Genomic DNA, 17,561 nt, shown 5'->3' with positions numbered 1-17,561 from the left:
TTCAGATTTCGCCGAGTTAAACTTGCTGACGAGAACAAGACTGGCAGTGGTCTAAAAAAGGTGTGCTTTTGTGCCGGATTCACGCTTATTGGCGCCCATGGGGATCGCAATTTAGCCGCCAGCGTACAGCAACGGCCATGCGATTTGAATGAGAAGGGAGGTCGCGAACCGTTTTTAACTTTTCGAACGATTCGTCGCCATGCTTGACTGCCTCCGCGGGATACACAGTTTTAGGCGGGAAGCATGCAAATGAGGCCGACCTTTTGTCTTTCGTAAGGAGGACGCTGCTTCCATACACGTCGTTAGAGCACTGCCTTTTGTCTGCAACACCATTTTTCATGTTGTTATGTTGTTGCTTGCTCGGTACACCCAGAACTTCCTCGAAACCTCTCCTTACAATTCTGACTTTCCTTTATCCGAGTATTCTGTTGCTTAGGTGATTCGTCCAGGCCGGTAGCCAGGAATTTTTTTCGGGGGAGGGGGGGGGGCACTTGCTGAAAGCCTTGACTATTTTAGAAAAACACCTATTTTCATTATTTATTTTCGGTAAAACGCCCCTCTCCATCAGAATTTGGAAGGGGGGGGGGGGCGGGCCCCTAGGGCATCCCCCCTGGCTACGGGCCTGCTCGTCCTATTAAAATGTTCCGTTCTTCTAGATAGTTTTACGGCAAGGAATTGAAGATAGTATGTGACTTCCACGTTATTTTTCCGCTGGATCTAGCTCCTAATTGGATATCGCTGTCAATTATTGAACAAAATTCACAAAATGTTTGCATTATCTGTACTGCCCACCCACCTTTGGGCTCAAGCCTGGTTACACAATAAACTTTATTTCTCTCTCTCTCCCAAGTGCTGCTGAGTATAGACTGGCTACCTTCGTTAATATGTTCATCACATTTGGCTAGCATCTGAACCTATGAACAATTCAAGTTTGACAACGTTTCTCTATTACTTCCCCCCACCCTCTTGCTTGTGGTCGCTGTTGAAACATAGATGCATACCCATGTATTTCAAACAACCCAGACATTTTCATGCGCTTAATTGTTTGAAAGGCTGTTGTTTAAGTACCAGGGGCAAAATTTGCAAAACTTTTCTCTCGTAAGTGATCTTTCCTACCGGCCGATCAATGATATGTAGTGATATGTTCCCCAATGATATGTACAGTATCAGGATTGGCTGAGATATTTTACTGCGAACATTTTGAGCTCAACATATTCTCGCGAATACTGGTCTAGAGGTACCTTCGGGCATTGCGTATGTTGCCTTTTTTTTTTCTCTCAAAAGAAATAAGCCACTCATGCAACAGTGCGAAAAAGTGGAAAGGACGACGACAGACACAACAACATCTGGAGTTTTACGTGCCAAAACCACGATATGATTACGAATCACGCCGGAATGGAAGGCTTCAGTTCGCCTCCATCGAAATGCGAACGCCGCGGCCGGGATCGAACCCGCCACCTTCGGGTCAGCGGCCGAGCACGACGACGACAGAGACTGAGCGTAAATAGCGCTGTCGTCGTCCTTTCCACTTTTTCGCGCTTTTACATGAGTTGTAATGAACCAACTAGCCCAGCAAGCAACCATTCCTGAAATAAGCCCTAGTACAACTGCCAGAGCGTTCTTTTTTTTTTTTAGCATTGCGATGTGTCGATGGTAGTCGTGCCTGAGACAAAAAGGCCACAGAGCACATGTTCTGTGATCTTACTTTTCAGTTCTAGTCTCTGTATAGCACTCATTTTTCAAGAGAAACATCACAAACTTCCCTATTTTGTGCTTGGATATTGTCATGCTGTCGGATTGCTATAATTAACTTTGTTTTCCTATTGTTGTTTTTTGTTGTTCTTGCTACCTCTTCGCCTAGCATATTCATTATCAAAGAAGTTAAGCTGTTTCAAGTTTATTGCTATATAAGAGTGGCCGTCGTGGTTTTACGTGCACAATTCTATAATACAGGCACTGCTGTTAGACGGCGACCTCATATGGTTGTCAAGCGTCGTCTAAAGTTTTAGTTTTACGTGGCAGTGCTTGAAGAATAAAAGCAAACAGAACGAGGGCGCTCTCTCAAATAGCGCCGGCGTATAATTTCTCACCCCGGAACACAATTCTACAGGAAGCAAATTATGATCAGCGCACACGAAGCGCTTCTTCACATTAGCGGCTGTCTGCTCTGTTTTGGCTGCCCTGCCTTGCTCTTCCGTGTTTCTCTTTAAGCTGCGCACGCGTATAACGATGCGTGGTTTCTTGACGGCCTCGTATGTGCGAGCTGGTGAAATCTTTATTCATGAAGGCTCGAAAAATAAAAGAATACACGAATAAAAGACATACCACGAGGGCAAAGTCGGCAAGAAAACAGCCAGGAAATACCCGCGGAAGCATGACTTGCGGGCAGGTCAGTAAAATCCGGCAGCTGTAAAGCCGAGACGCAAAGTCTATTAGTTTCCCGCTGCTAGGGGCTCGCATGCTCTAAGGAAAAACGGCTGCTATACAATAAAAGCGTTCCATCGCGTGCTGCCGTCGCTACCGAGCGAACGTAAGAGGCTTTCGCGTTGATATCTGCATCCTCCTCCGCACGAGAGCGGCGAGCACAACCAAGCGCGCAGAATTTTTTAACGCCTTAAGAGAAAGCCGAGTTGACGGCCTCTCGGGAAATATTACTACTTCGCAAGAAAGTGTAAATGACGGCGCGATTCTTGTGGCCTGTCTCGCGTTGCTCTCGCTGTTATAGGAAAAGAATGGAGTAATCTTTCTCGCTTCTTTTTTTTTCTTTACTTTATTTATTTACTTTTACTTATTTATTTATTTTCTTGCGACGTCTGCGACTTATTCACGCTGATCACCGAAAGCGTTGAGTGAAAGCCGAGAAATTCCTGGCACAGAGCCGGCTGCGGCACGCATCGCGCCTCTTATGCATACTTATTCGTGTCAATTTGAACAACGTAACGCTGCTCCTCCTCACGCAGCCGCCCCCGTTTTTTGGCGAAGCTTTAGCGCAGCGCTGTCTCGTCTCTTGGCACTTGCTTGTACGAGCCGAGTATCCGTTCTCTCTATTAAGAGAAAGCTTGAAAAGATAGACCTATGTCGGAAAGAACGGCTTCATTATATCGGTTTGAAGGAGGTGGATATTGTAGCTCATCGTCGTATTATTTAGTTATTTTGTGCGCTTTCTGCGAGAAAAAAGGCTGCGTAACAGAATACGTGCTCATGTTACCGTATCCCTCGTGTTTTTGAAGCTCCTTTACCTCGAAACGTCGATTTCTCCACTTCAGTTTAAGAATTCAAATTTCTATAGATTTAAAAGATGAAGGAAAAGAAATAACGTCAGCTGTTCATGATGTTAATTCAAAGCAACGACGCGTGACGGCACTAGGACAACACAAGTCATAAGGACACAGCACCGTGTCCTCGTGTCTTCCGTTGCCCTGCATCGTTTCTTTGCGCTAATACTCAAGGTGTGCAACACCGACTAGCCCAACAGTCTTATGATGAAATGTTGTAGTGCCTAATTCTGTTTATCAGCTGAAAATTCATCTGTTCAAAAAAACCTTGTTTGAGTATATGCTTTCCTCTACATTTTTACTGGCCCTATCGGCCCTGACACGTAAGCTTAATCATTATTTATGCAAACATAACTGCTCACTCATCCTTGAGTGCCTTTCAAACAATGTTAAAATTGTAGAATCTCACATGTTAACGAAGTCTCCTCCTGCTAAAAAAATCCAGGATAAATAAAATAAAGCAGCTAGAACAACTAAAACAGAAACAACGGTGCTCTCTCCTCTGAAAGCCTATTTTCGCCGCAAAACAAGACTGCAAAGCAAGGTTTACGAATACCCTTATTAAGAATAGAAAATTCAGTCTTTTTGAATGAAGGCGTGTAGTATAAGTGAATAAATTCTGCGCATTCATACTTGGGCATGTAAAGAAAATGATTGATACGCTCACGGCATCATGAAGTTTAATATGGCTATTTAAATGTATGTTCAACATGGTTATGTTATCTCTGGCAAGTAAGTTCTTGTGTTGCAAGGACTGCCCTTAAATTTCTCGAAGACAGTGTTGGGCGTAATTAGTTCCTTTAGCGTCGTTTTTATATGCTAATGCCATTCTATGTACGGGATGTTACTGTGGTTCTGACTGTTGCTTACGCGTTTTTTTTTTTCATGAATGACGCCGTGTTTCTCTATACAGTTATTATCTTGACTTCTAAAGTATAGTATAACTGTATGTTCTGTGTACCACTTATTCAAAACCCAAGGAGTAACGGACGCCGTAAATGTGCGCCATCAACACTTTCCACGAGTCCAGTAAAAAAAGAGAGAGGAGCACAGCCCAAGGCGTGTGATGGAAATATGAAGAAAATTGAAACGTTCTCCGCTAAAGGGCTGTTCACAAATTCAGCGGGCTACCTCATCTACGTAATGGAATATAAGCACGGTTTCAACGTTCTTCCAGCGCATAGAAACATGTCAACACACACACACACACACACACACACACACACACACACACACACACACACACACACACACACGCACACACACACACACACACACACACACACACACACACGCACACACACACACACACACACACACACACACACACACACACACACACACACACACACACACACACACACACACACACACACACACACACACACACACACACACACACACACACACACACACACACTTCATTTTCACAATTTTTACATATCATATCTTCACTTGTACATCTTCCTCATCTGCATATATCATCATCAGCTGCATGCCTTCATCTTCGCTGTCGTAGCTCGAGCTCTCCTGCAATCACTTATAGGTAGTGACTGTATACTACAGCCACTTCATGTGACTATTTGTAACATATGTGCTATGTTTAGAGTGCTAGAATCATCTGCATAGCATTACCCATTTTGAATTTCAAGTGATGTTGTGGCTTAAGCACGTGACTCCTCCTTTACCTGCAAGTATGTCGCCAAGTAAACTAAGGCACGTTGCCGGGCGAGCTGGTTTGCATTCATAATTCGCATGGCGTAGCGCATCACGACAGGGACAGGGAAGAAGGACACATACGCACTGCGCTAACTTGCAACTAAACGTTTTATTTGCGATCACACATGTTATTTCTACAATAACAATAGATCGATAATAAAACCGAGGGAACAACATGTAAAGGTAAAGTACAGAACACGCACGTGTCATCACTAATCACGCACCACAGGCGATGCCTAAATTCCGGACGTCTGTGCTTCTTTTTCATCGGGCCGATAGGTTGTACAGCAAATAAGCTTATACGAGAACAAGAATATAAAACTTATCTTTTATTAGACCGAGTTCTTAGCCAGCACATTATACAGACCGTTGATTGTACGAACAATTTAGTGGAAATTCAACTACCTTGTCTCTGTCAGAAATATGTATTGCATTTCGAGTACCTCGAACGGCTCGAATAATCGCGCATGAAGGCGTTATGCAAATACCCCCTCTATAGCCTTTCATTTACTCTTCCTCGACAGCTGTACAGCAAACGGGTTGCTTCCAGCTCGCAATTACGGCGTCGCGCGTGACCTCTGCAGCAAACTCACCCAGACGATCGCTCTGATTCGGCGTGCGCACAAGCGCTGCCGGCTGTCTCTCTAACCTTTCACCGCGGCTCTGAGAAAACGCACCCACTGTTTCTTTTAATCCCCCGCGTTTCTCGAAGCTGCGTAGGCTTCGAAGGTATGGCGAAAAAAAAAAAGAAATCAAGAACGCGAACGCAGGTCACATATAGGAAGTGGGCGCTGTTTGATCAAGAGGTCACAATTAGGATTCACCCCTCGGCGCGTGTACGCGAGACGGAGCTTCCTCGAAGGGACGTCGAGATTACCGACGCCCTCGGCTCTCCGCTTTCCCTTTCGGACGTCGGCATCTGTTGCATCTTCCAGTCGCATACGTGTATTACAAAATGTGGCCGAAGGAGACCGAGATAGTGGCATTCGCGCACGTTTCATCAGTTTAGGCAACCTCTTTCGTGGCTTCCATTGCAATGCCAGCATACGCTTAGCGTTGCTTTCTTCGGTCGTTGTGTTTGTTGACTTTATTCCGGAAGCGTTTCGCATTTGACCTAGGTTTAATGTTTTCGAGTTGACAAGCATCGAGCTAAACGGACCCTCTCCCGCTTCGAAGTGGCGGTCACTGCACCCTTATCAGTTTAATGGTAATACTCGTTCGCATGCGTACCGTTCTTTATGCTCCTTCGGGTCGCTCTTATCCTGGTTTCATCCATGTTCAGTCACCTACAAGGTATATAATGCGAGATATAATCATCGACCTTCTTGTGTAGTTTACGTTCAACGTATAATGCAGCAGCTCTTAACTGCACAGGTTGCTAGCGGGGTATGGCTAGCTTGTTTGGTTTTTATTCTTGTTAAACTGCTCAAGCTCTCAACTTGCTCAATTATCTCTGCTCTTGGTCTTTTAGTCAGAAGTCTCCTGACTTTGTAAGCTTCTCTGTTCCATATATATAAATTATTGACGTCACTTCAATTTATACCCGAATGTATTCAGAACTGTTACAAAGCTTATAAATAAAATTATCAGGTGTTATCTCTGTTGTAGTCCACGGTATTTCTTTCGTTGATTCTGTCCACCAGAAGGCGTGTGCTGCTACGGAGAGCGGCATGAGAACATCTGATCAAAGATCAAGGGCAGCCAAACTTTTTCTTTCTGCATTCGACCGGGCCTAGCCATTCGTCTAGTCTTCGTGAGACTGCATTGAGCGGTCAAGCTCTCTGTACACTACACCGCAAATAGCAAAGAAGACGTTATTTCTCCATAGTCTCAACAGTAGGAGTCGTCTGCGAGACAAAAATAAACGACAGCCATTTGGCGTGACGCGCGATCAATAGCGATCGGTTGGAGCGCACGTGGAGAAAGTGTGTTCGTAAGGCTTAGTTATTCCAAGAGTCGCGGTTCATCTTTTTCGTATTAGAAAATGTCCGCCACGAATGATACGATGAAGTATTTGCTGCACGCAATCCAGAAGAAAGACCGATACAGTTTTTCTTTCCTTCCCCAGTGCAGGGTAGTGAACCGGACTCAGCCCTGGTTAACCTCACTGTTTTTATTTTATCCTTCTTCTCCTCTCCTCCGAATATATCGACGGCTTTTGGTGTGAGAAACAGTGACCTGCCGAATAAATTCATGCAGAATTATAAAGCTAACAATTTAAATTGCAGTGAGGTGTGTCCCTCAATCTCCTCATATCCGTGTCGTAATTTGTTTTGATAACAGATGAATGGACGTAAAGCTTTATTTAGATGTTCAATAAAAACTGTTGTCAATCAGGACTACATAGCAGATTGCTATTCGCACGTGTAAAAAAGGATGTAGCGGGTGACGGCTTGCATGTGACCGACGCCTGAAGGCTGGATAATCTTGTTATTAAGACAAAGCGACAGCTCATTAAACTGCTTGAGATGAATTTCGAGACCTCGTAACTATGATCTAGGCATCAAATGTAGCCGCCAAACCACTGCACCCTTTTGTTGAAGCATGAGACACGATGGAGTCATGAGCATGCATGCAGACGGGGAAAATCCGAGTGTTCGACGTCGTCGCAGTCGGACACTTCAAAGGCGTCGATACACCGAATCGACGCGGCTGTTAAACCGTTCGCGAAGTGTATGAAAGGAAGAAGGTCGGCGCCATTTGCTTTCGTTTACTGCGCGCCGCGTCTGTGTCTAAAGCCACGGCCGGCACTCTCGAGCACGCTCCGCAGTGTGCCGCGGAATGCGCATATGCGATCGTCTTTCCTCTTCCTCGATGCACTCTCATCTCTGCGGAGGCGCCACTATAGGAAGCGATGCACCGGCCGAATCTGCGGCCAGGAAATCGGACTCTCGCTCAATGTTTGCAGCTGCAGCGCGGATGCTGCGAAACGCTTTCTTTCCTCGTCCTCTGTATCGCCGACCCCGCTTCACGCGCTGTCGCGGCAAGCCGGGCGGCCTTGGATGAAGGGCTCAAAAATCTAGGAGGAAAGCGGTCTCCCCAGAGAACACTGTCATCGCACGACGAGCGGGGCGCGCTGGTGCGAATGGTTCGCATTGGTGCGTGCATGTGTAAGTGTGTCTCGCTGTCTTGTCCACATGTTCCTGCCCTCCCCTGTCGACAAGCACGCTATGCGGCCCACGGAGCACCAACACCGCGGGCGGCACGTTTCTTTTGGAGCGTCTCAGCTTGTCGGGAGTGTTTTGTTTCCACCTCGTTGCGCGTCGTGTAGCCTGGTCGGAAAAGTGTATCGATATCAAAGATCTTTGCTGGCGGCCGCACCGAGGTTGGCAACACTCTTGGATGGCTCTTTGTTTTTGTTTTGTTTTTTTGCGGGCTGATACCTTTGAGGCGGCTCGAGAGGAATGGAACGGCTTTCAGCATGAAAATAGCATGTGCCCCTATTCCACTCGGTTGAGCTCCCGCATACCAAACACGGCTGAATCTTATGACACCTTATCATGACGCAGGGCCCGGGAGATACGTGTGCACGCTTGAATGGTGACATAATATGCTCGTCTTACAAACTCTTTCGTGATTTTTCCTCGTTGACGTCTTCCTTGTTTCGCATTTCTGTGCAAGTTTCTAAGACAGTTGGATGACTATTCAGTTAGATTTTCGTAATATTTTCTTCTTCATTCCATCAGTTATTTTTGGTGGAGTAGCCTGACAATTATAAAGACAGGATACTGGAAGAGGTTCAGGTGGTCCGAGTTCTCGGCGTGCCAGTCTACATTGAAGAGGGGCAAAGGTAATCGGAAAATAGGAGAAATCTTCAATCACATAAATGTGCTGGTCTTAACCATGAGGCTGCGTTTTCGCGACAGTGGTCACCTGCCCCACTGCTGATGCGAACCGGTGCTTCAGCATGAATATCAGGTGTCCCGGTGTTATATAGCCGCTCTGGAATGTATACGACTTTTCTTTTTTTCTAATTTCTATGATGCAGTGATAAGGGTACCACTAATATGAACCGTGCGTGAGCACCATCAAAGCTAAAGCTGAACACTTTTCTGAGCATTCAAGCTCCGTGAATTGTGCAAGCGCAGTGCGGGAGAGAAATTCATTCACTGAAAGCGTGAGAGTGCGCCAGATTGGATCAAGGAAGAAGCTCGTCTAAATACGGGACGTGCTGCTGCCGAGAGATAGCCCACGCCGCCGGGGAGCGTCAACTCAAACGAACAGAGCAGCGAACGTGTGCTCCAGAAGTGGACGCTTTCCGCGCCGCGGAACGAGGCGGAACGGCAGGTGCTTCTCTGTAGAGCAGCCGCTCGGCACATCGGACACAGAAAGATGCCCGCAGCTGATAGGCCTTACAACAAGTCGGTGTGAGGAGAGCTACCCTCCTTTGCATGGCAGCGCTCGTCGTCCCACGCTTACCTCTACAGCAGGAATAGCTGTAGAGCTACCGTTCCCCGGGAGAAAAGAAGTGTAATCGGGTATACGGGGGGACGGCATACGACGCGCTCATAAATCGCGACACCGGCGGCTATGGAGCGTAAGAGCTCTTCGACTTTTTGCTTCCTCTCAGCGTCGGCAGCGCCCAGTGATGGGCCACTCGGGAACACTGTCCTGTGGGCCGACGCTATTCTGGGCAGCAGCAACCGAATAGCGGACGAATTGTAACGTTTAGCGGCAGCGCGCGCACACACATGCTCCTTTTGTTTCATTGTGCCTCCTCTCTCAGCTCACCATCGTCGCCCTCCGTCCTTCTCACTGAACCCTCCTCCCCCCTTTGCATACTCACGTTATTCCCTGTCTGCTGGCTTGCAAGGAACCGCTCCTTTCGTTCGCTACTTCGTCCGCCAACTGCAGTGAAATAAAAATAAACGAATGGCTGCCACCAGCGTTTAGAATACCAGCATCGCGCAGAGACCGCGTTGCGTCGACGTGCGTGTATGGTCCTAAATATAGCGTCGTCATCGTCACACAGTGAGTGGTGGTCGTGGGGGTGGAGGAAGAAAGAGATTTTAAAACGTCAAAATGCGGCATGCCCCAATGCGTGGTCTCGTTCTACAACTTCTAAACTGCCACCCACTACCCTCGCCTCTGTCAGCGCAAACCATCATTTCTTTGTTCTTACCTAGATGCCCCTTGTCTTAGCATGCTTCTTCCGTTTCGGTTAATGGCAAAACCACCATACTGTCGTTCGTATTACAACGGCCGTCATCGACTGGGCACAGAGTTCTGGGATCGCGAGAGGAAATTGTTTGACTCATTTACTCTCCCCCTCTGTCTCGCCGATCTTTCTTTCCGTTTTATATTTGCACCTCCTTGCTCTACATCTAACAGCGATGACTCGGTTTCACCCGAGACTCCCTCGCCGTGCCCGTTCGTACATTATCGCGGCGATCCGCGCGTCACCACTTTCTTGTTTTTGTTTTTGAGTGCCCGTATCCACCTTTCTCCTTTTATAACGTGCGCATCGTCTTTTCCGGGCGCACTGTCTGCGGTGAGACCGCTTTCTTCTGCGCTTTCATTCACTCTCTCCCACGTGCTCTACATTTAATAGCGACGATTCGTTTTCACCCGTGTCTCTCCCTCGGCTCGGTTCGCAGGCCCCACTTTTGCGTTTTCCATCATTCTCCCTTTATAACACGCACTTTGTCTTTCCGGGCGCGCCGCGGACGCGAGGAAGGCAAGCGGCGGACGAGCGAATGAAGAAAACGTGGGCGCTGATGGCTCCCTCGTGGTGCCTGCAACAATGGTGCACCCGAGAGAAGCGGCGCGAGCCGTAATTTAGCGCCGCCGGTGTACATGAAGGAAGCGCCATTCACGGCCACCATTGTCCGCTTCCTCCGCCGCTGCCCGTCTCGACCCCGTGCTCGGGACGGTGTGTTTTGAATCGCTCGCCCAGCATCGAGACGTCGCATCTGGCCGTGGCGAACGTCTCCCCTGGCACGCCACTTCCTTCGCAAATATATTCGCAATTTAAGACGCGAACGAGTTTGCCTGTCTACATAGATGTGAGCGCGTGCATCTGCACCGACAGACAGACATGCTGATGTACAATTCAGCATATCTCTTTTTCCCGTTCATGCATTTGAACATACGTACGCGTGCACACGCACACATATAAGCGCGTAACATTTCGACATGAAACGCCAATACATACAAGTTGCTGTACAATAAGACTATCTACTAGATGCGTACATCGTGCTTTAGTGTATTTCTACGACTGCCTTTGACGGTCACTCGTCAAATGGAGCTTCATCCTTTTCTAGAAGACATGGCGCTGCAGAGATTAAAAAAAAAACTGCTTTTGCTTTTATTTGTTACTACTGCTAAACAACTCTCGTTATTTGCATGAACTGAGCTCTTTGCAGTTGTCACAAGCTTAAAAGTGGGATAACTTCTATGCGCAAGGCTGCACCGTGTACACTGCGCGCACATTGCGATCATCACTAAGGCGGCAACACAAGATGGACCGCACCAAATATCGGTTAAAACAGCCTATGGGTTCCGGAACAGTGAAGAAAACTGTGTCCACAATTAATACCATGTCCACAATTAATATCTTCTTAGAAGGCAAACAAGCATTCGTCCTTTCTCAGCTAAAACAGATCACAGAGAGAAGGTTCATTTATTCCTTGCCTATAGATATATAGATCGAAAAAAGTAGAGAAATGCATGTTACTAAGGCGGCTACGAGGCGGTTGAAAAGTTCATGTAGTGAATTTTAACGCGATAGCGTTTAAGAGCTCGTTTCGCAGAAATTCCGGTACGGGCGTCTGCAGTCATGAGCGAAAAATCGGCGTTGTCAGCGAGCCAAAATTCGAGAAAGATGCAAATAAATAAGTAATAAAAATATTCGGTTCGAGTGGGAACCGAAGCCAGGCATTTTGCCTGGTAAGCAGCTGTTCTACCACAGAGCCACACCTTTGCTATGAACTGTTTCTGAAAAAAAAAAAAAGACCGATGGTTACGATAATGCCTAATGCGAATTCTGAGCGCTGCTTCGTGTTGGGGCAGGGCCAAATGTGTTTGAAGTTTGGGCTTTCCGCAAGGTACCGACTGCGCCATAAATCATAATTTTTATGAAGTAGGACAGCACCCACTACGCCATTATTCGTCTTTCTGTGGATAAGCGAGGTACCCGCTTCACGTCCGTAAGGTATTTTGTGCACTTCGTTGATGTTGCATGCGGCTGATGACGATGAATTATGGCTGAGCACTTTGCAGTGGGCGGGAAGCATTAAACCACACACTCCTTGCAGAATTAGCAATGTGTGAGGTTCTTATTTTACTCTTCTGCCACGCTACATTGCATAGGTTAACGCGATCCTTTGCCCGACATGACGCCTGTACAGGGTAGTTTTGCAAATGTGTTTCAAGCACCAGCGGGGCTCTGTGGTAGAATGCTCGACTGCCACGCGGAGGTCCCGCGTTCAAATCCCATTCGATCCTAGGTATCTTTTCATTTTATTTTTTCATGTCTATCGGTTACTTTTTATGTCTATCGGTTACGCCACCGACGGCGACGGCGACGCCGCTGAACGCAGGAACGGGCGCCTAAGAGCTGCGCTCTAAAGAAACCTATACCAATGTCATGTAACGCGAGGAGTCTCCTTAACGCATGTAACGTTGCGTGGCAGAAACTTAGAAACGCACCAGGCGTCAAAACATGGGAATTGCTCAAAGAGTGGCTGGTTTAAAGGCCCGCCCAGACATATTTAATCAGCAGCAGCAGCAGCAGCAGCAAAAGCATCAACAAAGTGAGCAGTTGCGTAGGTGCGTGTGTTGCTTTACAGACGCGTAGTGGGCCCTTCGCTAATTCGCAAAAGGAACAATTATGACTCAGTGGGCACTTCGCAACTGTACTTGGAGTAGGCATTTTAGGATAGTTTGAAACGGCCAATTTTACGCGCATGGACGTTCCTTTCCTTGCGATACGGTTGAGGCTTGCACCGAGGACCGAAGCCAGTCTAGGAATTGAGAAGGCGATGCGCACGGGGCCCGATTACGCTATCGCGTTCTACTCTTGGGAGGAAGTTCAAGCGTCCTGCATCTTTTCGTTTAAAATAAAAACCGTTCAGAATATGGCTTCATACCTGTATGGCTTTAGAGGAGCTAGAGAAGTAATGAAAACATTGTCGCCCTTCTGGGAGAGCTTTCTTTCTCCTCTACCTCACCGGCATCCAGCCACTGACCCGCAAAATCAGGCATGAGATGTCGTAGCGTGAAGTACCCATTACCGTAAGTACCAAACTACTACATGGCGAAACGAAGAGGTGCAAGCGAAGCAGAATAAGAAGCTTCTCATAAAAAAAAGGCCAGGACTGCGCCGAACATATAACACAGTCGCAGAGTAAGCTGGAAGTGGGGCCTCGTAGTCCTGTCACAGTTGAACCGTCTATTCGAGCTGTGAAAGTACTGCTTGCAATTGGAAAGAACCCCATCGTACCGTGCGAACCCACACATTATTGCGCAGAGGGAAAGCAGCCAGAATGTTGCGACAGGCTGCCACCAAGACTCCTAAATGGGATCCAGATGTAATCCTTTTGACGCAAGGACTAGTGCTCCAAAGTCACAAACAAGGGAAAAGCTTCGCTATCTTAGGGATCCTGACAGTAGACACCCGTTGAGAAACGGGAACGATCGTTTTTCCAGAGAAACTAGTACTGCATTTTGTTGTTGTGGTTGCTTGTCATGTGCTTTTCTTGTTTTTGTTTCGTTTTGTTTTTTTTGGCGGGGGGGGGGGGGGATTCGGTGTGTATGTAAAGGTTTTTCTGTATGTTTTTCTTTCGGAGCAAATTGCGCAGGTAGACCCACAGGACTTGGATACTGCGCTTCCATCCATGTCACCGTTTTCTGTATCCTCCCCACCCCTTTTTATTTCTCATTTATTAACTAGGTGTCTGTAACTTTGTTATATTTTTACGTGCTTTATAGTTTGAGGTCTCACGGCTTACCTCTTGTTTTGTGCTAATCGATCTGCTACACGATCTAAAGGTATACCATTTCTTCTCGCGTTCTTGTTTTCTTCCTTTTTTAACAGCGAAGCTAATTAAGCTTATCGTTGTGCCGGGTGGTGCGGACCAAAATGATCATCATCATGAATCGCCACGCGCTCTCTTCGTCCTCTCCTTCCTCTTCGTCCTCTTCTTCGTCTTCTGCTTCGCTCCCACAATACATGCGCAATTTGTCCTGGCGTGGATGCAATAACCTGATGGGCAGGAGAACGAGTAAGGAGAGAGAGGGAAGGAAAGATTTAAAAAGAAAAAGAAAGAAGAATAGGGAGAAAAAGAAAGAGAAGAAAGACAAGTGAAAGAACTAGACAGAGAGAGAAAGAGATAGACGCGCAAACAAAGTGATAGAAACAGCAGAGGGCAAGGCGGAAAGAGAGAGAAAGAAGGAAAGAAAGAGAAAAAATCATACCATCTCTAGAAAAAAAGAAGATTGCGTCCATCTCTAATCGTGGAACTTTCCGTTATAACCTGATTTCGTTGCGTGTTAATATCGGTAGATGAGATTAAGAAGGTTGTAGGTATCACTTGGCAGCAGAAAGCACAGGACCGGGTTGATTGGCGGAACATGGGAGAGGCCTTTGCCCTGCAGTGGGCGTAGACAGGAATGATGATGATGATGATGATGATGATGATGATGATATCGTATAAGGTTGCGGCACTTTGCTATTTGTAACCTTTGCTTTGTTGCACTTTTTTCTTTTTTGTTGCTTTTTTGCTTTTTCCTCGTATTTTTTCTGTTTTGTAGTTACTGGTGCCCCCTTACTCAATGCCCTTCAATGAGCCTGTTAGGCATTTTGAATAAATAAATAAATAGATAGATAAGTAGCCACGCCTAGATAGTATAGCAAGGAGATGTGAAAGGGATGTGATTGTGAGGAGTAAGGAGAGGAGGAGAAGAGAGGGTGAGGCACAGAATAGCCATGCATAGTATATTAATTGGTGGGAAAGGGAAGTGAGGGCGAGGAAGAGGAAAGAACAGGAAGGAACGCACCAGCTCCGCTCATTCCTCAGTCTTCGCGCCAGTAGTGTATAGCTGCCCCATTTTTTTTTTAATTTTCTGTGCCGCATGGCAGTGCGCTAGCTGCTCCTTAGAAGCCTTCCTGAATTACGGGAGAGGCAGCTCGTTAGCAACGCTTCGAGTGTTTAGCTCGCCAGCCGGACGCACACTTCAAATTGTTTACTATAGATGTTACTTCACGTGGTAAACATAAAGCAAAAGCTTATGTGCGTGCACAATACACAAATGCGCTAGTGATGGCATCGACCGAAAAGAAGCAATTTCAGAGCCCCACCCCATGTTCGGTGAAAACAGCCCGCAGCACTCGTTCTCCCATTGTTCGCTTCACAAACAAAGAAACAATGGACAATGAGCAATAAACAAAGGTCAGCATCGCAGAGAGATTGCGTTTCTAACGCGCGGCCGTTATGTTTATTTTTTTTAGATTGGATTTCTTAAGTGTTTCTCGGGTGGTTCTGTACTTTGTTGTTATTGCAGATGCATTGAGGGTCCCTGGATGCCGGATGCGAATGACGTCGCCTAAAATAGTAACACTATCTCCTTTCTCAAAAAAATAAAATAAATAAAGCTAGCTTTGCAGGTCCCGGAGTTCAAACACGTGTGCTACAGAACGCTGTGGGCAGAAGCTTGACAGCAAGATGAGTGCACGACCTTCCGCAAACCGGAAGGGGCCGAGATCCCCGGACACGGTTTCAGCAGTGAAGGCTCTCGCGTCCTCGCAAAATTATTCGCTCATTACACGCACTTGCCGATGCTGAAATTGAGTGACGTTTGTCCGAAGATGTTTTTTAGTCATTTCGTCGAGATAATGTTCGCACATGGGGTGGTAAATTTTTTTTTTTTAAAGTCACTCGGTGCCTTATGCATTTCCCTAAGACGACTCGAAGGTGAAAGCCATCTTCCTTTTCTTCTTAGTCGATTGAATCGATCCCCCCTCCCCCTCCCCCTAAAGCTTTCTGCAAACAACGTGGTTTTGCAGTGCCTCAGAGATCGGAGGCATTGGAAGCTTTTTTTCACCTCACCTGGTTTTGCAGTGCCTCCGGGATCGGCCCACCTTTTACCAAGCGACCATGCCATGACGTCATAACGTGACATCATGTGATGTGACGCCATAGTTACGTCATCATGACGTCATAATGACGTCACGCTATCTAGGCCGCCTGTGACGTCATCGCATGATGATTTTTTTTCATCACTCATGTTGACGCCGACGTCAAATCAAAATCAAAACTTTATTTTCATCTCAGCAAGGGGACAGTGACTTTTCGTGTTCAATGAGGCATCAAAGGCTTTCGCCTTAGGCACGAAGTTGACGGAGCCGCTGATGAAGAGAGCACTACCCACAAATATGAAGAAAGCGGAAAGCCGCCGATTAAGCCCCACAAGGGGTGTTGCGGACAATTAAGACTTTCTTTCCCCAAAAAATAGAGATCCGCGAGCGCGCGTTGCGATATCCTCACTTACTACAAACATCAATCGAGTTCTGACAGAGGAAATCTCAAGCAAAACTTACAAAATAGACTTTCGTGATTCGTCATGAGATCGGTCTGCTGTGACAGCCTGCAGCTTTTAAGAAAATCTGAATTATGATAAAAATATTGAGCGACACCCATCGCGAATCATGTAACCTGAGTCAATTGACGTAGCTTATAAGACAATACTGATACGCATAAATGCGATTCGCTGTAGCGAAGCTACAGCGACTGAAAGACATAAAGAACACACATCTTTGCGAACAGGAATTTCTGCAGTATACACGTAAACGGCTAACATAGAAATAATAGAATCAAGGTTCAAATAATTGCAGGAAGGGGAAGCAAGGACTAGCTTTTTTATATAACTGTCAAGAGGTCAGTTTTAGATAGAGCTAGCATACTACTCGCTGCGTGAAGAAGTGTAAAGGGAGAGACGAAGAGTTCTGATTGAGCGAACAAGTTGAATATGATGAGGACCGAGGCCGTGAAGTACAGTCACTAGAGAGATAAACCGACCACAGCCACAATGTAGCGACAAGGACTTGATAACTGTTTAGGAGGTAAACATGCGGTAAAAAGGTGCGTTAATTACAACGGGAGGTTTCCATGTGAGGGTTTCACCTTTACAAACATAGGGCGCACTTCCTGTTCCCCGCAGTGGTGAACACGTGTCGTTATTATACCGTCCAATGGTGTCACGAATGCGGAGCTACTGTGCAACAGACGGCGGGTGCCTTTGCCAGGACAAAACTGTCGTGGGCGCTCTACGCGATAACGACCTCCGTAAATGCTCGCCCCAATTTACACACAATAGCGCGCGCAAAAAAAAAGGTTGCGCCCGGTCGCTTCTCACGTAATGTGACGCCCATGTAAACGGATCGTGAGAACACTTCGCACCTGCTTCCTTACGTTCGCCACATTAGCTTCTCAGGGCGATGCGCGACGGGAATTGGCCGAAACGACGTCGTGCGAACAGGAAGCTGGTTCAAATGACCGTATCCAATGACATTTCTTCGGCAATAAAAGCGTGAGAGGCTGGTGTATGTAGTTCAGCGGTTGTCAAGGC

This window comes from Rhipicephalus sanguineus, chromosome 6 (genome assembly GCF_013339695.2).
Source record: "Rhipicephalus sanguineus isolate Rsan-2018 chromosome 6, BIME_Rsan_1.4, whole genome shotgun sequence".
NCBI classification, from domain to species: domain Eukaryota; kingdom Metazoa; phylum Arthropoda; class Arachnida; order Ixodida; family Ixodidae; genus Rhipicephalus; species Rhipicephalus sanguineus.
This window is presented reverse-complemented; position numbering follows the sequence as displayed.